This window comes from Condylura cristata, unplaced genomic scaffold (genome assembly GCF_000260355.1).
Source record: "Condylura cristata isolate star-nosed mole 26May11 unplaced genomic scaffold, ConCri1.0 scaffold00030, whole genome shotgun sequence".
NCBI lineage: Eukaryota > Metazoa > Chordata > Mammalia > Eulipotyphla > Talpidae > Condylura > Condylura cristata.
This window is the reverse complement of record NW_004567131.1, coordinates 11,775,196-11,797,032: the sequence shown is the minus strand read 5'-3', so window position 1 is coordinate 11,797,032 and position 21,837 is coordinate 11,775,196. Positions and strand designations below refer to the sequence as shown.

The 21,837-nt window shown below is 35.3% G+C and overlaps 1 long non-coding RNA gene across 1 annotated transcript; it reads left to right on the top strand.

Moving 5' to 3' along the window:
- Positions 1–1,349: 1,349 nt before the first annotated feature.
- LOC105854233 lies at positions 1,350–8,260 on the top strand. The gene is made up of 3 exons (XR_001145932.1): positions 1,350–1,436; positions 7,002–7,073; positions 8,220–8,260. It is a non-coding gene; the product is annotated as an uncharacterized LOC105854233 (long non-coding RNA).
- The last annotated feature ends 13,577 nt before the right edge of the window (positions 8,261–21,837 follow it).

Here is a 21,837-nt window from a genome sequence, read left to right as displayed (position 1 = left end):
GGGCATCACTCTTGCTGCAGGGCAGGAGGTCCTTCAGGGCTGCTCAGCTCTGATCCTGAGCCAGCGACACTACCAGCTACCAGTGAACAGAGCACCTGATTTCTCATCTCATTTCATCTGGGATACTACAAGATAACATAGCTGGCTAGGGGGCTTATAAATAACAGACTCTTTCTTTCTTTTTTAGAATCCTGGAGGCTGGAAGTTGAAGATCAAAATGTGGGTAGACTCAGTATCTTGGTGAGAACCTGCTTCTGGTTCACGGATGCCCTCCACAGCTGTGCCCTCATGAAGTGAAAGGGTGAGGGAGCCCACTGGCATCTGTTTCACAAGAGCACTAATCTCATCATAGGGGCTGGACCCTTATGATCTCATCACCTCCCAAAGGGTCTCACCTCTTAATCCCATCACCTGGGGGTTAGCATAAAATAAGAATTTGGGGTGGGGGCACAAACATTCAGTCCATAATGTTTTGAGAAATAGGCCGATGAGGACCACAGCATCTCTAAGGTGCTAAATAGGTTAACTCAGTCCTTCTAAAAATTACTGACCTTTAAACCCTTCTAGAAAAATAAGATGATAATGTAGGCCAGTGGGTGTAACAGATAAACTGTCATGGTGTGAGGTCTTAGCTCTGTGGCCCTGAAGTTTAAGGAGGAATAATATCTTGACTGACTGACAAGCTACTGTAGCAAGTGAGGCAACTTGACCAAGGGTAGGAGAGTCTCATGAAGTGGGATCCCATTGTCCCTATGTAGCAATGGGTGTGATGTCCAGTTCTGACTCAAAAGATGGAAGGTTCCCTGGAAAAATGCCAATGTACTGGAAACTGTGAGTGGCTATGGAAACGTGCATAGTCTTTTCAAATGATAGTTTTCTGCAAGAAATAGCAGAAGGTAAACCAATTAGGGCACATAGTATTGATAGTATTTTCTAAAGCCCTTAAAATAATCTGATTATAATCCATTTTCAAAACAGCAATGTCTGCGACTGATTAAAAAATGATAACAGTTAATGTGTTGGTATAGTAATGATTTTTATCCTAATTTCTTTTGCTTATTAAAGTTGAACAAATTAATTTTATTGATACTCCTGTAAGGTTGAGAAATATTTTAATGCCTCTTTAAGATTAGAAGAGTGAGTTTAATATTTAAGATTAGAAGAGTGAGATAATATTTTGATCCTTTGGATAGATTAGAAATTTGGATTAGAAAATAGGTTTAGTGAAATGACCAGAATGCCTTGTAAATTGGCAACAGTGGGAACTTTGGAAATTTTACAGGTCATTTGAAAAGTGGGGTGACACCCTGGGTTTTGAGCTGTAATTGGAAGCAAATATACCACAAAGGATCAGACCAGACTGGGAATCCCCACTACAGAGGCCACATTCTTCCTGTAACTTGATATCTCAAGATGTGACTAAGTGGAGAAATAAGGTAAAATGCTGAAAATATTCACTTTTTTTCAAGTAAATATATGTTCTGTTTAGTTGTAAAGCTGCTAGTGTAGTGTTTAGCTCCTACTTGGTTTAGCAGAGATGGATTTTCCTCTTGGGTTTATTACTTTAATAGTTATTCACTTGAGTAACTGTGTTTCTGAAGCAATTTTGATCATGTCATTGGACACAGTTAAAGTAAGACAGGCTGACTGAGGCCTTTTTGTGCTTCTTACTATGGGTAATTGCTATTTCTGCAAATGTCAAAAAGTGCCATGTTTTTACAGGGCTGTGAACAACATTGTCAATTCAAGGGCAGCAAAATGTGAAAACGATTTCACTGCTTTATGGGTATTGATTTAGGAATAAACAATAGGAATCCATAGTTAATACTCATTATTCTCTCTTATAAATCTAGTGCATATAAGCTAAGGCATCCATTAATATGAAAGATCTAGAAAATGGTCAGGAGGCATCATGACACTTCTTCCAGAAAAGCATTTCTCTAATTCTTCATTGGTTATTACCTATCAAGCTTGCCAAATCATAGGCAACAAAAAGAATATGCTAAATTGAAGCAACATTTCTAGCTGATTACTGTTAATTTCTTTTTTTGTTTAGAAATTGGTGACATTAGATAAAAAGGAACATTTTGAGTGGTAGTTATGTCCACAAGGAGATTATAACTCAGGTCAGAAATTGAGAATCAGTTGCTGTCAGTGAAGTTATGAAACAACAAAAGAGTACTTCTTTCTGTGGGTTTAATGCTTGAACAATCATTCAATCAATAGTATTTTAATACCTATGTCACCTAAGAAGACAGTGCTATGTGCTAATAAGTGATGAAGTTCAATCTGTCTCCTGTGTTCCAGGAGAGAGAAGAAAAAAATCCTGGGATATAGATATAGATATAGATATAGATATAGATATAGATATAGATATAGATATAGATATAGATATAGATATAGAAGGGGAGAAAAACATGTATATAGAAGGGGAGAAGAACATATATGTATGCAGATGTGGAGGGAGTTGGGGGTTCATTCCATTTTTTCACAGCCACGTGGCAGGTGTTTCTCTTGACAGCCTTGGGCCACACCGGTCCCATTGAACCCAATCCTGTTGCTTCTTGTGCACAAGTGATACCCCATACAACTGTGGGTGATGCCTAGTTTCTGGCCAAGCCTGCTGAAGGCCAAAGGCCACAGGTAAACAATTTTATGTGGCTCAGAAAAGAATACTCATGCTGTCAAGTTTATGACTGATGTAGCGATCTCTACCTTAGTAAGAATTTCCTATATTGCAAATTTATAGATAAATGTTTCCACATTTTCTTCTAAAACTTTTGTAGGTTTATTTCTTTAAATTTCTTTAAATTTATTATTTGATTTTTCTGGGATTTGATTTTATATAGAAAGTTAATTAGAGATTCAATTATATGTGTGTGTGTGTGTGTGTGTGTATACACACACAGCCCCTACATATATATGTGTGTATATATATATATATATATATATATATATATATATATATATATATATATATAAAATTAATGAATTGGTGAGACAATTGCATTTTTTGATTCATTATAGGATGAATTACTTCTTTAGGCAAAAAAAAATCATACAGAAGTATGATGTAAAATAAAGTCACATTGGGGAGGGAGGACAAATTATATAATTGTGGGCATTTTAAACCTTTGCATTGGGGAGAACTATTACTCTTGAATCTTCATGATTATAAAGTTATCTTTAAGAAGGGAGCTGGTAATAGGAGGAGAGGTTCAAATGAGAGTGGTAAAATTTAAAATTTGACTAAACCTCTAAGAGTAATTTAAGATTAACATCTGTAAGTAAAATGTCCATTAAATTTATTAAAGCAGATCCTCCCTGGTGGTGCAACCAGTTAAAGCACAGCACTGCAAGCTAGCTGCAGCCACTTCAGTACCAGTTGATCCCCTGCCCCGAAGGTGACCCACATGGCGAGGCAGACCTCTCCTGACCCGCCTGCTGCTCCCCGCAGCAGTGTACTTTGTCCATCCACCTGTTCTGCTCCCCACTCTGTCTCTGGCGAATCCTCTCATGGTCCCTGCTCCTCTGGCCTGAACCCAGATCTGTATGCACAAATAAATAAATCTTTAAAAAAATAAATTTATTAAATAAAAAATACTTAAGATATTTAAGATAAAAGGGGATGAAAAGAATTGATTTTAGTATAATGAATCTGGTATTATTATTATTTTTTAGTATTCTTTGGGCTTCTTAGATCAGATGCCTGGTTCATTTCCCAGACTGAAAGGATTTTCAGCAAGTTTTCTTTGAATAGATGTCTTTTTTTTTTAATGGAGTCTTCATAATATGGACATTATTTCCTTTAAGTTACCCAAAAGTGTTGTTACACTATTTTCATTTTTTTAAATTTTTTTCTCTAGTTGTTGTTCTATTTGTGTGTTCTTTGACACTGTTTTCAAATTCTTTAATTCTCTCCATTGTTTCAGTTTGTCTGCTATTGAGGCCCTCCATCTTATTTTTTAATGCAGTTATAGTGTTTCTTAGCTCTGCTGTTTATATTGTATCTGCCTCACATTTTTAAGTCTTTTCACTGAGGCAACATTGCTTTAGAGCACTGTATAAGATTTTGAGCTCACACCTCAGTGCACCCACACTCCCAAAGTGCACCCCCTGTCCTGAGGGCTGATTCTTTGTAGCCCCTAGTTGGGGTCTGCAAGGTTATGCCATGCAAGCACACATGGCTAAGTAAAACACATAAAGCCACTTAATAGGGAGATGCAAGTGTATTGTGGTATGATGAAATAAAATCAGGTCAAGTAATGTTGAACCTGTTTTACTCTTTGGAGAGAGTTTATGAGTGAACCACCATCAGTGGTCACTTAACCTGTTGCATAGTCAGCAAGGGTTTTTCTTTTCTTTTAAATTACTACTTTATCTCAAGATTCCAGAACCTATAACAAAGGCATGCTTTGCTTAAGGTAACACATGTTTTAGCATGGAAGCAAAATAGGAAGAAGTAGAAGGGTGGAGGGAGGGAAGAAGGAAGGAAAAGGATACATAGTATTTCACACGTTCTCATTTCTGCATCCCTCTTGTGGGGAATATTTTTGTTTTGTGCTTCAGACAATTCACAATGATTTTCATCAAGGTCAAGAATTAAAAGAAATGAAGGCTCCCAGTGTTAGAGAAGACTGAAAGAAGTCTCGAGATCAAATTATTAAATGTAGTGAACTGTTTAATTTGTTTATGAAGCATGTGAATATATGAAATGAATATATACTATATTCCATAATTTTTTCAAGTTAAATGTCACTTCTAAAGCCAACGATTCTCTAATTAGTTTTCAAGGGTTCGTTTTTAAGCTTGTCTTTCCTGACCATTTACCTGACTACATATTAGTGGTATCCTAAAATTACCTCAACCAAAGTAAACTAATAATAAAGAAAAATGATTTCTCTCTCTGTCACACACACACTCTCTTTAGGTAGGCAAAAACATGGAGGATGGGCCATCTAGTTTTACGTGACTAATGCTTTTAGGAAGAAATGGCACAAAATGCTGAGGATTGAAAGAATGCTGTACAAATAGCTTATCCTGGATTAGCAATGAGATATTAAAGAGTGGAAGCCATTTATACAGTAGAATAGAAATGAATGCACTGGGTTGGAGGTAATATCTGGCTCATAAAGAAGTAACAGTCACTATTACTTTACATGTTTTGAAAGGCACGGCATTCCACTTGAATAAAATTCACTTCACCATAAAAAATGTCATTAACGCATTATATAACTATATATTTTGAATAAACACTTCTTGGTCAAAAAAGAAACAGCCTCAGCGGGATACTTCTATTCAAGCAACAAAATTTCCATCTATCCATACATTAAGTAAGTACATGTAAGACAGTACATTAAGACACAGCAATTTTAAAGGTATATCTCTTACTTACCTATGGATACAGAGTTTTGTAGTAAAAGTAGAGTCACCCAGCTATTGTTTAGGATGGAAAATACACACAAAGACATTTGGGAACAAATAAGAGCTCCTTCTCTTTTATTTTGACACTTGATTATATTGTTTAATTGTGAGTATATTATCTATTCATTACAGCTGAAGCAAATGGCCAGGGTCTTTTCCACTTTTGCAATTGCCTCATGAATCAAAGGCACAGATAGGCAGCTAAAGTAATAACAATAAAAATGCTCCATAATGTCCATCAGCCTTTTCTCCACCCCTCATATTCCACCATGCTTGGGCAGATGCTGTTTTCACAGAGGCTGCAAAGCCCTAGCTTCCCCTTCACTTATTGTCTGAGCGATTGTCTGGGCGAAATGCATCCAAGGGTTCTGTTTCCTATCCTGTGCTCTCGGGAGAGCTCTTTATCTAGATTGCTTGTGGTATGATAAGGTATCGCTAATTTTCTTTGTAGCATAACTTTGGCTGTCCATATGAATCACAAGCTATAGGGGAGCACTTACCCATTTCTAGAGGAAAATACAATTCTTTGGCAGTTGTTTTTGAAATTTCTCTTTCTTATGCTACAGTAGAGAGTAGACACGGTGTCACTCGATGTTCTGGAGCAACAGCAGCAGGTTTCTGAAGTAGCAGATTGGGTCTTGTATTTTGAACTAATGACTCCTTTGTCAATAATACTTAATATGTGCTTATTGGTTGATTAAATTAAAGTTATTTGAACAGTTACTTGCACATGAAAAAAATTAGAATCCATGTGAGAGTAAACTACATAAATAGTCCTTTTTTTCTCTTAGGTATTCAAATCTAAGAACTAAATCTGAACACAGAGTAATCAGTTTATGTGCTATTTCAATCCACAGAAGATACATTTAAATAATTTAAGACAATGGTTCATGCCAATAAAAATTCATATCATATAAATCATATGTATGCCAATACACTGCTTTATATGGATGAAGGTTTCACATAGGCTTTATAGTATTTCATGGTGGGTAGTAGGTATTCAGTATTGTGTGTGTGTGTATGTGTTTGATAGAGAGAGACAAAAGAGAGAGAGAGAGAAAGAAACTTGATCCTTAATAAAAATGTGGAGTCATTTTTAGCTTATCAAAATCCATTTTTTTCTACTACCCTAGTAGAACTGAGACTGAAATTTTACATCAGAATAAATTTGCTAATTTTCATTGGGCAATTTTAAAGCCTGGAAAGTATAATATAATGTTAAATAGATCCAATTAACTGGCTTCTGAAAAGGATTTTTTTTTTGTAAAATTGAGATAGATTGTACTGTCAATGAAATGTATATAGGATTGTAGTTAATTCTTTACACTGCTCTATAATGTAAGTACAATTATCTATTTTATATGTAAATTAAGAAATTATGAGGCTTAACATCTATTATTTACAAAAAGATTGATTTTATGAAGATAACAATTTTCTTGACAATTTCAATACTTTTAGAATTAATAGCTAATGTATGTATCTACATACATATGAAGAATTCAAGCCATATCGCAGAAAAAAAATAATGTCCAAAGGCACATTTTTATTAATAGCAACCTTTTGTTTTATGTTATTAGTGATATAGCATGGAACTCAGGGTCAGAGCAGAGCAACACAGACTGTGGAGTTATCAACGACACAAACTCAAGGTAGGAGATTGTGGGCACTAAAAGAGTTTTTGTAGAGCTACATATAGTTACCTAATGAACTCATTCATATCTAGTTTGGCAACAGAAGACCATTTATGTGAATGTTACATCTCCCTTTGAATATGATTCTATGAGCTTCCAGTTGAAACTCTGTTGTTCTAATTAATGGTATGGCCAGTTAATAACCACTCTCTAGGGCAAGCAAAGCACTTTCCGGTTTTATATATTGCACTGCACTGTAGGGAGTATCATTTCCTATCTTTCGCTTGACGAAAGCTATAGAGATCGCTCTTAAGCATCTCCTCTGCTAAGTATTTAATGCAAGATAATGCTACAGAGCCTTCATCACACTTTTGTCTTAATGTTAATGCTTATAAGATAATCTGAAAGTATCCAGATTTCTTGCTATGGTAGTCTACTTCTCAAAAATCAACATGCGTGTCTCAGTGCCTCTCTTATTTAAAACGATGTATGCTTATTACAAAATGCTAAAAAAGCATAAGGAAAATATCTTGTATTTTCACCACCCAGAAATCACATTAATATAATGATCCCCTACATACAAAGCTTTAAACTAACACCCTACACTAATTATATTATTGTTATTTGAACATTTGTCCTGGCCAATACCTTTATACAGTCTTCAAAATGTACATATTTCTGACTTGATCACAATTTAAAAAACAAGTTTTCTACTGCTCAATATTTATGTTGTCATTTACTTTTTTACTCTTATTATAAATTGTGGTGACAAATTTGCTTCAGTATGACTCAACTATCCTTATCATTGTCTTAATGTATATTTCTAGCCTTAGTACTTTCAGGTCTAAAGGTTTGAATGTTTATGGCTTCAATCTATGATGATGATTGCCATCCATGAAGTTGCTATAAATCTGGATTTGCCATAGTAGAGAAATGCCCATTGTCTTGCATTTTAACTTCTATGGACTATTGTCCTTTTACATTATATTTGATTTGGCAGTAAAAATGATGTTTTACTGCAGTTTTAATTTGTACCTTTTGTTGCTGAAATACTGTATTTTTGGTATATACTTATCGTTGTCTTTTCTTATTTGTCTTGTTTGTTCATACTTTGCTCATTTTTTTCTATTATAGTGTTGATATTGTTCTCATTGATTTATGTAGGAGTTAAAAATGGAATAATGGCCCTCCCTGGTGGCACAACGGATTAAAACACAGCACTAAGAAGCTTAAGCCACTTCTGCATGAGTTCGATTCCCCACCTTCCCTGGAGGTGATCCACTTGGCGTGGCAGACCTCGCCTGACCCGCCCGCTGCTCCCCTCAGCAGTGTACTTCGTCGATCTGCCTGTTCTGCTCCCCAGTCTGTCTCTGGTGAATCCTCTCACCCTCCGCATCTCTGGCCTGTACCCCAGTTCTGTATGAATAAATAAATCTTAAAAAAAAATGGAATAATGTTGATACATTTTACTGTACACATTTTAGAATTTCCATTTGATCTTTAGTTGCTTGGTCTTACTGATAATATGAACGTGTTAATAATATGGCCGAAGTTCCAGAAAAGTTATGAAATGAGACTTTTAATTTTACTTGAAGGCCCATAGGTTGTTGATTGACTCTAGCTATGGACTTTGAGAGACGTAGCAAAAGCCAAAGTATGCAGCTTAAACAACATGGTTTTTGCCTCACTTATTCTTTGTGTAACTTTCTCTAAATTTTCTTATGTTTATTTTAAAATAGAAATGAAATATCCAGTAGGTCATCAGCTATTTAAATTTCCAGCCTATTGTTTCCTATATCCTCCCTTGTACTGGCTATGCTTCCATTCTCCCCAGTAATCTAACAGTTCCAGAATCCTCCTACTGCTGACTTGTGTTCATGATGACTCTGGGTGCTGTTACTGGACAAATGAATGAAGCTACTGAAGAAATGACTTTCCAATGTTACCAAACTTTGCTTATAACAAACTTCAAAACAAAGAATATTATTTCTATCACAAATTCATGTCACCTGCGTCTTAAAATGCAATTGAGAAACACTTCAGTTTTTGAATTTTTAAAAAGTTTTTCTTACGTATGTTTTAATTGATATATCTATTTACATTATTGTTCATTTTAAAACATTGTTTACTCCCCCCAGCCACTTCACCACCATAATCCTCCATGCTCCTCCCTCCTTCAGCTCCTTCTCCACACCCTCCTCTGTTCATAACCTGTTCATCCTATTTTAGATTACTCACTGCAGTACTGTTTTCTGGTCAAACTGTTTGAGTTATAACTGTTAGGTCATGAACTGACCACCTTTCATCTGCTTATTAGTCATTAATGGATCTTGTTTGATGAACTACATTGGTAATTGTTCAAAAACTTTAGTGTATTTTTCAATCATCATTTAAATGTAATGCATTTCAGATACTAATCTTCAATAGCTGGCATTTTTAATTCTAATCAATAAGGCACTATTTCCTGGAAAGATGTTATTTATAACCTTTTTTGGTTATAAGGGAAGGTGCATTTGCTTCTGAGGCCTATGTAAGGTGTACTCAGCTGCTCTACATCCTTGTTTCTTTTGTACCATGTTTATGGCACATCTGTAAAGATTTTTAAAATATAGCCTATCTCCTAGAGATGCCTTTAAAACTTCGTCCAAGGCTATTAAAAACTCTTATAGATATATTAAATAAAGGAAAAAATGACATAAATTCCTATTAAGCTATCAGTTTTTCTGGAATGGAATATGTGAGAATTTTAGCCCTGCAGGTGTTCCATTGGAGAGAGACAGCAAAGTACTTATCCAGTGACCAGAGTTATAGTTCTGTCTTTGTTAGAAATGAATGTAAGACCTTGTGTCAAACATTTCCTGTATCGGAGTTTGGATATTTCTAATAAAAAATAAATATATTATAAATAGGAAAAGCGATACAATCTAAGATTTCTGTCATCTCTAAAATGCTTATCTTCTATAAATCAATTGAATATAGAGTGTTACTTTAAGTTTATGTTAGAAAGAAATCATTTTACAAGTATGTATTCTAAGTATAGTCTGATTCCTTTCCATGCTGAATAGATCACCTTTTTCTTGAATGGACTAAACAATAAATTGCTTAGATACCTGTTGAAGTTTTCCAGAAGTAGCCCTTCATTAAAAATCACAAAAATAAGAGAGCACAGACTTATTTCTTCCTTTCTTTCTTTTTAGGAATCTTGTTCTTTAAAGCTCACTGGGCAGTGGTGTTAAGCGTAGAGTTTTATCTAAAGTGAAGCTGCCTAAATAGTCTTTTTGGAATCCTCCCAAGTACAGAGTGAAGGATGCTTGGTATTCAGGTCCATTAAGGAATGAAATGTGACCAACTCCAAGTGTTTTCTATTTTACTGATGCAAAGCTACTCTATGAAGTGGCAGTTGAATATAAAATAGGCTTTTAGCTTGGAATAGAATGTCAATATTTCTCTACCCCCTTTTAGAGAAATTTTGTACTTACAAATGCCATCAATGGATAGATATAATTCTTCAACTATTTTACCTGGACTCATTTGGTAAAGTTTTATGCTATAAAGCATAATTTTTGTGCTGCATATAGGAATTTTTCCTACTATTTGATAAAGGAATAGAAACTTGAAAACTATGAAAAATGGGAATGGATTTCTCCCCTTTTCTCCATGTTGGTTTCAAATATAGTAATATCTTTCTAATTTGGATAAATATTCTTTTCAATTTTGTGAGTCTCTATATAGCTATACATGTAGGGACTTATATTTATATTACATCTGAGCCTAATTATATACATAATCTTCATGTATGCAGCCAAAATATTAAGACTCATTGATTGTGTTTATGTATTTTCCTATAGGGTGTTTAGATGCTTATTGAGAACCTACTATAATAGAACCTACTCTTTCAGACTTTGGGGATATTTCAGTAAAATTTAGACCAAAAAATCTGCCCTTGTGAGTTTTGTATTCTGTCTATCGCAGAATTCTTGACTTACTGTTACTATTTGAGTAAAGGGAGTACATTTGTGGCTTTATGCAGTATCAAAATATCATAGAGGAAGTACAAATGTTGAAATTATTACTTTTTTTCTGAGTCTACTGCTCCTCTTTATTCAATTATTAAATGCAAGATACTGTTGTCTCAATTAACTACAATTATTACATCTTATAAGTACAATATTTATTAAAAAGCACTCTGTCATTTATTATTTATATTTTAGGGTTTAAAGTTAGTCAGCATTGAAAGTTGACACATAAAATTCAAATAAATGTATAACATTTATATTTAAAATTATTTATTGACAATTAAGTGTATCATAGAGAATCTTGTATTTTTATTTTGAGTTCCAGTGTCAAAGCTAATTTTTTCTTGAGTATCATCTTCATTTGATCAAATCAATCATGCTGTATTGCTTATTTGATTATGAAAACTATGACAGCTTGTAAGAATGTATAAATTACAGCAAAATAACATGTTAAATTCAATGATAAAACAAATGGAGGGACATAAGGGCATAAACATTATCAAAATGCATTCTGATAATGGATGTACTTGGCGTCAGGCTTTCTCAGTCATGGTTACTGATTAAAACGATTAGATAGCTCAAAAGCAAAGAATTCCAAACCCTTCATCCTTAAAGTCTGACTTCTTTGGTCTCCTGAGGTGGGGGCCTTTCAATGCTAGATTTTTAAGCATTTCAGAGTGGTTCTGATCTATAGTTAAGGCAGGGGAGCCATTGTTTCAGTTGGTCATAGATTTGTCTCACAGCTTCAGGGTAGACCAGCCCACTTGTTTTATCGTATCTATAAGGTTAAACACAAGTCAGTTGCTCAGAATAAGTATGATACTGTGATCATAGGCTGAGTAGCTACTTCCAGGGGATATCAAGGCACAGATTTTGTCATTATGAGCCATACCATAATGGTGTCTCTGTGAAAGCCACAATGACTAGGCCCATTGGATGCCTTCATAGAACAATTCCAATTAGTCATACCACCTTTGTTTTATTGTTAATTTTCTAGCCAATATGTTATTAAAAATAGAAAAAAAACTTAGAAAGTACGTGAGCCTGAAGAAAAGCATTGCAATAGAATTTACAATCTTACTTTGAATGTGTTCCTACTTGACATTGATTAGAAACAGACTAATTCCTATTGTATTGACTCTGCTTTATTAAACAAAAGCAATCCTATCATTAAATTTACAAGGGAAACAACCTATAAAAGTAATTAGGGAGGAAAGAAGGGTAAAATTAATCCAAATAAGTGCTAAGAGAAGGTTTATTTTTGCAAGACTTTGACATTTTGCAATAGCCATAATGATATTTTATAAATATCATTAATCTTTGTAGAGGGCTGATAGCAGTGAAAATTGAAAACAGTGTGTTGCTAAAGCCCTATCTATGTTATTTTAGCCATAGTCTTAAAATTAGATTTTTCTGAATCTAAACAGCAACTTTTTCTATCTATTCTGCATCTTTTGATTTAACAGAGAAAGGATTCCTCTCAGAATCACTTAAAAAGCTACCATTATTTGGAAACATGAAATACTTAATGTTAAAATCACAAACATTGAAAAAGTTTAGTATTATGACCTTCAAAAGGGCATATGACACAATACAGAAATCAACATCCTTCCTCAAAGCTGACTGGGGATCTATTGTAAGTGGCGTTATGCCTGAAGGCAGGCCATTGACCATTTCCATTGCCACTGCTATGATTGTTGTTGCTATTGTAAATGAATGCTATTGAAGTTGTTACTCAATCCCAGTCATGAACACTAGACATTCCCTGTCCCCAGTTTCCAATGTTGTAGAAGAATGTGGGTTAGAAACTCAGATTTAAAAGGTCACCATACCCTGATAATCACATTTTACTTTCTTTCTTTTTAAATATTTATTTATTTATGCATGTACATTTGGGGTAGAGTCTAGATGCACAGGGGCTGTGAGAGGATTCACCAGAGACAGAGGCAGATCGATGCGTGCCTTGTTGAGGGGAGCACTGGCAGGTCAGGAGACTATGTTGTACCATGTGTTCACCTCCGGGGCTGGGGATAGAGCTTGTGTTGAAACGGCTGTGGCCAGCTTGGTAGTGCTATACTGTGCTTTAACCTGTGGAACCACCAGGGAGGGCCCCAGATTTTTCTTTTCTGATGAAATGCTTGCTGTAAAACTTATTGTGAAATAATTCAGTAAATATAGTCACACATATATAAAGGTATCAATGTGTCAATTTGAATGTCAAAATTATTTTTATTTTCCAGTAATAAGAAATATCTGGAGTAAAAGTATTGGCTCAGTACCTCCCCGAAGCCCCAGTTGGAGAATCATGTATGACCACTGAAAATCCATGTAATTGGAAATTTTAGTCTCTTGAGAGAACTGGTAAATTAAACTCTGGGTACTACTAATAAATAAATAATACTAATAACATCGACTAATATATAAATAATAATACTATTAATGAATAAATCATAATACATAATATCAGGACTTTTTTTTTTAAAGATTTATTTATTTATTTATGCATACAGAACTGGGGTACATGCCAGAGGTGCAGGGCCGGTGAGAGGATTCACCAGAGACAGAGTGGGGGAGCAGAACAGGCTGACTGATGAAGTACATTGCTGAGGGGAGCAGCGGGCAGGTTAGAAGAGGTCTGCCGCACGGTGTGGGTCTCCTCCGGGACAGGGGGTCAAACTCTCACCCAAGCTGCGGCTAGTTTCATAGTGCTGTGCTATCAGGGAGGACCCAGAAGTTAATAATTGAAGGGAAAAAATAGATACAAGTCTGTTTTATTCTCCCAGATGCAGAGTTAAGGTGTGAGGGACACCTCCTGGAAACTGAAAAGCAGTAAACCCCAGAACTTTCTTTTGGACTTTGATTTCATTTTTCACTTTCATTATTAAGTGAAGTGGAATGCTTCTATGTGTAACAATGTCTGGAGATGGTTAAATATGTTTGAATCCAGTTCTGCATGAGGTGTTCAGAGGAAGAGAAAAATCGAGATCACAGAATTAAAGACATCATCCCTGGAACTAGCCATCTGAGTCCTAGTCCTTGTGTTTCCGGACTCGGACTCATCTGCTGAGTCCACTGGTTACAGTGAGGGCGTCAGCTGTGCGTAGTGTCAGATGAAGCCACACTGAGAAAATTTACTTCAAAGCCCAGTGCTCGTTGACACTTTCCCTCCATGATGGTGCTGGGGTGAGGGTTTCTGTTTCTCGTTGCCCGTAGGACAGAGGCTCTGCAGTCTGATTGCCCCGTAACCACCTCCACACGCTAGCTCCCAAGGTGCGGCTGTGTGTCCTGAGGCAGTGTCTCCTCGCAAGATGGCGGTCACAGTCCTCCACCACCCAATCTTACCCACATATCCGGGTGCATCCCTCACCTTTGTTGTAGTCAGTCTGTTTAGTAGCAAAGCCCAGGACACTCCTGCAGTCGCCGGGTGGTGATGAGACACAGGGATTCACAAAGACTGGGATAATAGGGTCACCTTCAAGGGTCTAATGCAAATATAAGAGTAAACATTTAATCAAATGTCAAATCTAAGCAGTAGTGCGTCAAAATGACTGCACACTGTGACAAAATGGGGTTTAATCTTACAAATGCAAGATTGGCCTAATATTTAAGAACAGACCGTATTAATTCTCTACGTTAATGAAATAAAGCAGGAACTAATATAAAAACATCAAAAATCAAGAATAGGCATAATTCAAGTTTTATTCATGAAAAAAGCCCTCTGAAAACTAAGAATATTCTGTCTCAATCTTTCTTTTTTTTTTTTTTTTAAGATTTATTTACTTATGCATACAGAACTGGGGTACAGGCCAGAGGCTCAGGGGCTGCGAGAGGCTTCACCAGAGACAGAGTGGGGAGCAGAACAGGCAGATTGAGGAAGTACACTGCTGATGGCAGCCGCATACGAGACAGGAGAGGTCTGCTGCGCCATGTGAATCACCTCCCGTGGGGGGGATCGAACTCTCACTGAAGAGGCTGCCACTAGCTTGCAGTGATTCATCCTAACTCATTGCACCACCAGAGAGGGCCGCCTCTCTCAATCTTATAAAGGCAAATAAGACAAAACTGTAACATATCATATTTAATGATGAGAAACTAGGAGCTTTTTTACTTAAGATCACTTTTTATTCTCAGAATTTCTGTTCATTATTGTATTAAAAATTTTAGTACAAAACACCAAGTAAAAGAAGTAAAAATAATAGATAGAAAATTTTCATTCCCATAGAATATGATTATACATATTTAAAATTCTAAGAAATGTTTTAGAAAGCTTTATATAAATTTATACAAGCTTAAGTAAATTTAGCAAAATCACAAGAAAAAAGACATTATAAAAATAAATTGTATTTCTTTGTGCTAGCCATGAATATTGAAAATTGAAAAAAGAAGTCCATTCACAATACCAGTAAAAATAAAATTAGTTGGGGCTTTAACAAAAGAGGAAAAAGATGTGTTAATAGAAAACTATATCTGGAACACAGCGACACCAGACAAAAAGTCAGACAAAGGCAAACCTTGAAAGTTGGTCATAGATCTGAGGCATCCAAGAGGGGAGAGGAAGGATAGAGACAGGAGGGGGAAGAGCAGGTTGGATTATGACTAAGGCTGCCAGGAGGGGAGTCTACAGGCTGGGGGCAAAGGACGAGGGGCCCAAAGGAGGATCACTGTGGCTTTGGTGGCAGATGTGGTGAAATAATATAATTTTAGAGGTGCAAACCTATACCTCTAAGACATATTCTGTATTGCAAATCCCCATTTCCTCAATAATGTAACCTGAAAACATAATCTTTATTTCATTTATTTTAATACAATTGACTTATCCAATATCGTTACAGGTATAAATCATCTCAGCCCTTGGAGAGGCTCTTAATGTGGGAGTGAACAATGTCAAATACCAAATGGAACTCAGCTGAATTCTAATTAGATTTCTGCATTTAGCACTTCTTTATTTTTCTCCATGGGCATTTACTTTTGCAGCCTGATAGTGACATTCCAGATGATATTTTTCTAACTATATATGTGAGGTTTGACGGACCACATGACTTCTCCAAGCAGTAATTGATTACATGAGAATTTGAGTGATACTACGTGGTGGAAAATGATGCCTAAACGTGATCATTTTAATTCTTGAAATAATTTGAAAGCCTGAGCTTTATTTAGAAATGGAAAATAAAACTATTTGCTTCTGTGGATTAAGTTGTATGCCGCTTTAAACTTTTTTCTATTAGCTTGAGATAGGATTCATTTATAAAATATCCATATATTTAAATTGCACAATTTGAAGAATTTTGATGTATGAACGCAGTATACAGCCATCACCATGGTCAAGTTACTAAGCACTCCCATACCTCCCCCACCCCAAAGTTTCAATGCTTTCCTTCTATTCCTGTCCTAGCAGACAATTTATTTGTTCTCTGTCAGTATGGGTTTTTGCGTTTCCTGGAACCTCATATAAATAGAATCAAAGCAGTGGTGATGTTTTGTATCTGTCTTGTTTTACCCAGCATGATTATTTTAGATCTTTTCAGTGCTTTTTATTGCTGATACTTTGAAGTTGAATGTATATACTCTACTATTCACAAGACATTTAGGATGATTCCAGTAGTTGGCTATTACCAACGAAGCTGCTGCAAATATGTACAAATCTTTTATGTAATCCCACAATTACAAGATAGTTTAGATTTTCTTCTATATTGGGTAAAAACATAGTAGTAGAAGGGCTGTTTTAGGGCGAGTGTATGTTCACCTTACTTAAAAGCATGCCAAAGTGTTTCCAGCAGTTGCACATTCTCAGCTTCAGTGTACAAGAGGTTAGGTTGTCTGTCAGGTTAGTCATTCTAGAAGACGGATTGTGTTGTCTGCAGTTTACATATGCATTTCCCTACTGGCTAATGATGATTGACACCTTTTTTTGTATATAGTTTTTTATCTTTTGGAGGGAGGTAGAACTTGTGTAACTTATTTTGTGAAGGACCTGTTCAATTGTTTGCCCATTTTAATCAATCATTTGTTTTCTTATTATCAACATTTTAGAATTCTTTATATAATTTGGAAACTAGATCTGTGTCTATAAATAATAAGGCAAATCATTGCCTTTATGCTGTGCATTAACCTTTGATTTTCTTATTTTTTCAAGTTGTAGGTATTTTTTCTTTTGAAGATTCATGGGCAGTGTATGTATATATTTATCCAGGATCATAAAATTGTTCTATTTACATTTTACAAAACAGTTTAGATTTAGGCTTGTGTGAATGTCTGTGATACAGTTCAAATGTGTGTTCTCTGTCTAAAATTCTGATATTATTTGTTGAAATGCCTCACTACTTCTTATTGGATTGCCTTGATATCTTTTTTAAGAATAATTTTACCATCTATGTGTAGGTGAACTTTTAAGCCAGTCGTTCTGAAGTGGAAGGAGGAGGTCAATCTTGTCCTCTAAGTAGTATCTGACAATGTCTAGAGATATGTCTGGTATCACATTTTAGGGGTGCTGCTGACATCTAGATTACAGAGGCATGGAATGTGGCTAAGCATCTTAAAATGCACAGGTCAACCCCACAATAAAGAGCTACCTGCCCCCAAATGTCAATAGTACTAATGCTGAGAATTTATTTTCTAGGAATTCTCTTAAGTTCCATAGATCTGCCTTTTCACCAGTATCAGTCAATCTTGTCTGCTATAGCTTTAGACTAAATCCTGAAATAACCTGGGCTAAATTCTCCAACACTGTTCTGCTTTAAAAAACAAACAAACAAAAAAACAATTTGGCTACCTGGGTGCTTTGTATTTCATATAAATTTATGTTTTAGATACAACTTGCTTATCATTAGTTGCACTGAATTTTGTGTAACTGCAGAAGATACATAAATATATTAGATTTGTTTTTAATTTTTATGTAGTATCTTGCTGTAGGTTCTAAAAAATCTTGGATAAATGGTTAAAAATTCCAGATGGATATTAAGGGTGGGCACATATTAAGGGTGGGCACATACATATTCCATGTCTGCCAGGGGATTTAGCAGATGTGTTTGGACCAATTTCTGGTCATTAACTTGCTTTCTGTGAATTCCAAGTTTTCCAGCTCCTCTCATTGTATTTTCTCCAGTTGAAGCTGTTTTCTGGATGTTGCTTGCTTGCTAAGTTGTTGGATTGCTTACTGTGCCTCCTCTAGGTTCTTGAGGTATTTAGGTGTCTCCATTTGTTAGAATGTAATAAGCCTTCCCACACCCCCCTAGGTAGGAAGTTCCTATCTTACCAAGATCTTTATTAGCTATTATAAAGAAGCAGCAGCTTTTTTTATTTCTTAGTGTTATAATTATATCAGTCTTAAATAAACTTTTGTTTGCTAATAAATTACATAAAATTGGGGGTATTGATATCATCTAAAAAATGAAGATCGGTCCTTATTCCCTGAGACATAAACATATACTTTGTATGATTCAGATCCAGATGATACCTCCAAATAAGTTATTTCCAATTTTATCTGCCACTGTATTAAATTGTTGTTTTCCAGGAAGTGATCTTCATTGCTGATATTTCTGGCACAAATTATTTCATTTGACTGTTACAGGCAACATACTGTCACAGGGAAACCCAATATGAATTGGGTTGCCTGTCTATGGGCCCTCACCTGTGCACTTAAGATTCAACTGCAGACACACACACAAAGGTTAATACTGGGTTTATTTACAAGGGAAAATGGAAATGAACAATTCAGGGAAAGAGAGAGTGTTATATGTCCTACCAGTTTCACTGACCGGGAACCCCAATAGCATGCTGAAAGCTGCTGAGAGCTGAGAAGCAAGCTGCCAGCCATGAGGCCAAGAAACCCCAAAGACCAGTGTGTCCAGTTTTATATACAAACCAAAATGGCTGCTAACGAGGCCCTCAGACCCTACCAGTCTGCCCTTTGGCAATGCTGGGATATGTAGTTTTATCAAACATGGGTGCTTAACTCTGCCCTTGGGTCCTAGCAGTTTTCCCTTTGGTGATAATGGGATTTGTAGTTTTTTCCAAATATGGCTCTTAACTTAGCCATCAGGTCCCAGCAGTGCTCCTGTTGGAGATGCTGGGATTTGTAGTTTCAGTGTCTGGAGTGGGGTGGAGTTCACAAAACCTGTATCTGTACAGTTCCTTTAGGACTTCCTTTCCCCCTAACATGATTAGGATGAATGCCAGTTTTGCATTTTTTTTTCTGAGTGAAAACTTCAAATACATCCTGGTTTGCACATCACAAATTTGAAACTTGGGTGTGGAAAATATGTAACCACTTGTTGTTAAAGAAAAGAACAAGAAGAGAACTCAGGGAAAGAGTTGTTCTCCTGACTCATGAGATATAATTTGACAAAAACCCAATTTTATTTATTTTAAATGCATAAAATAAATGTAAAAATGAATAAGAAAGGTGGCAGAATACAAAATCAATACACAAAAACCAGTGCACTTCTATGCATGAACAAAGAAATAGAAGAAAGGAAAACAAGGGATACAGATTCATTTATAATCACAGCTAAAAGAATGAAGTACCTGGAAATAAACTTAATGAAGGAGGTGAAGGACCTATCCAATGGAAACTATAAAATGTTATTAAAAGAAGTAAAAGAAAACATAAAGAAATGGAACAATATCCTGCTCATGGGTAGGAAGAATTAACATCATTAATATGGCCATACTACCCAAGGCAATTTACTGATCTAATGCAATACCTACCAGAACACCAATGATTTTCAAAAAGTATATAGAACAAGCTGTTATCAAGTTTATATGAAACCACAAAAGGTCAAGAATACCAAAGATAATCTTGAGAGAAAGGAAGAAAATGGAGGCATCCCACTTTCTTACTTCAAACAATATTACACAATAGTAATCACAATAGAATGGTACCAAAACAAAAACAGAAATTCATACCAATGAAATAAAATTGAAAGCCCAGAGATAAAGCCATATAAATATGGATGGCTAATTTTTGACAAAGGGATTATGATCATACAGTAGAGAAAAGATAATCTTTTCAATAAATGTGGTATCTCCATCACAAGAATCCCTCAAGTGGCTTTGTTAATTACTTTCCCATATCCCATCCCTTCAAACTCTAATCTGTTCTCCATTTCCATAATTTTATCACTTCAAGATTGCTATATAAATGAAACCATATATAATTAGGGTGGCAATTTTTTTTCATTCAGAAAATTTCATTCATTCGTAATTCAGTGATGTTCCATCTAAACTGTTCCAAATATCAATAACATTTTTTTTTTTTGCTAATAAGTATACTATGGCTTGCATGTAAAATAATTAACCATTTGCCCATTGGATATCCAAAGGACATTTCTTTGTTTCCGGCTTTTGAAGAATAAAACTTTAAATATTTGGTTTATGAATTAGGATGATGTCAGGAAGTCATGTTTGGAGGGACAAGAGGACATAAGAGTTGAATGAACAACAGAAGGTTAAAGAAAAAAAAAAGCCCTCATAAAACACTTCAAGGATGAAAGAAATGGGGAAAAAGACAGAAAAGTGAATTTCAACAAATTAATGACATCCACAGTGATCATGTCCACGAAACCAAAATAGATTGCATTTCAAGCAATGGTGTGTAGTACCCAGTGCTGTGTCAATTTTTGTGGACAGGCAGAGACAGGAGCCTTGTTTAAAAATGAACATGATAAGGGATCATGAACATAATGATTTGATCTTTGTTCCAAATGGAAAACCATTCAGGGGAGGCATAAAAAAATCAAAACCAAAATCAAAACCAAAACCAAAATGGCTACTTCCAAAAGAGAAGAACATTATCCAGAGTGCTTACATGGCCCTTTGTTGGGGTGGTTGGAGAAGCTGGCTAGAAGGTTCCTCCAAGTGTGGGAATCTAGAAAAACTGGTTACTTATATGTGAATTCTTAGTTTCTCAATCCACATGATTTGAATCAATCCATAAAATTTTGTTCAAAGAAGGAAATATTTCTTTTAAATAGAATGTTAAGAAGGATCACATTAAATAATAAATAAATGATCATGTATTAATCAGAATCTAAGGAACTAATATTGACAATGCTGGAATACGTCACTTCAAGTTGCTCACAATTCACTTTCTTAAGAATCTCTAAAACCCTTAAAAACACATTAGCTTTTAAAGTTTCAATAATTTTTAAATATGCTCTCTAACAGAAACCATTTCCTATTTTAGCTTTTTGTTTCTTTATTGAAATTACCCATGAAATGTTCAATAAGACAAAGTTTGCAATTGTTATCCCTTTAATTATTAGAGGACTTTGTAGTTTTTACAGAATGTCCTACAATGTGAATGATTGATTAATGTTTGATTAGCACATGAATGGTAATAACTGGAAAAAATAGAGTTAATATAAAAATATTAAGTTATTAAAAATATATTGGATGTTGGAATCTAGAAAATTAATTATAAGAGCAAAGGATTGCTAGCTAATTGACCCTAGAGAACAAGAGGAAGACTAATGTTTATATTTTTCTGGACCAGAACTAAAATTCTTGTTCCTTAAAATCCATTGGGAAGCTCCTCTGTGCCTGACTCAAGGAATAATAAGGCATGGTCTATCCCAAATCTTAGTACTTGCAAGGTTTTTCTAGCAAACGAGAAAATCGTAAAGTTAATGTTCCTTAGCAGGAATTTCATTTGCTCTAGTTTTATTCTGAGTATGACAAATCCATTCAATATACTCAATCTTTACACAAAAATGATTTAAAATGGACAATTACATGGGTACAGTAATTGAACTTCCCCCCTCAGCTAT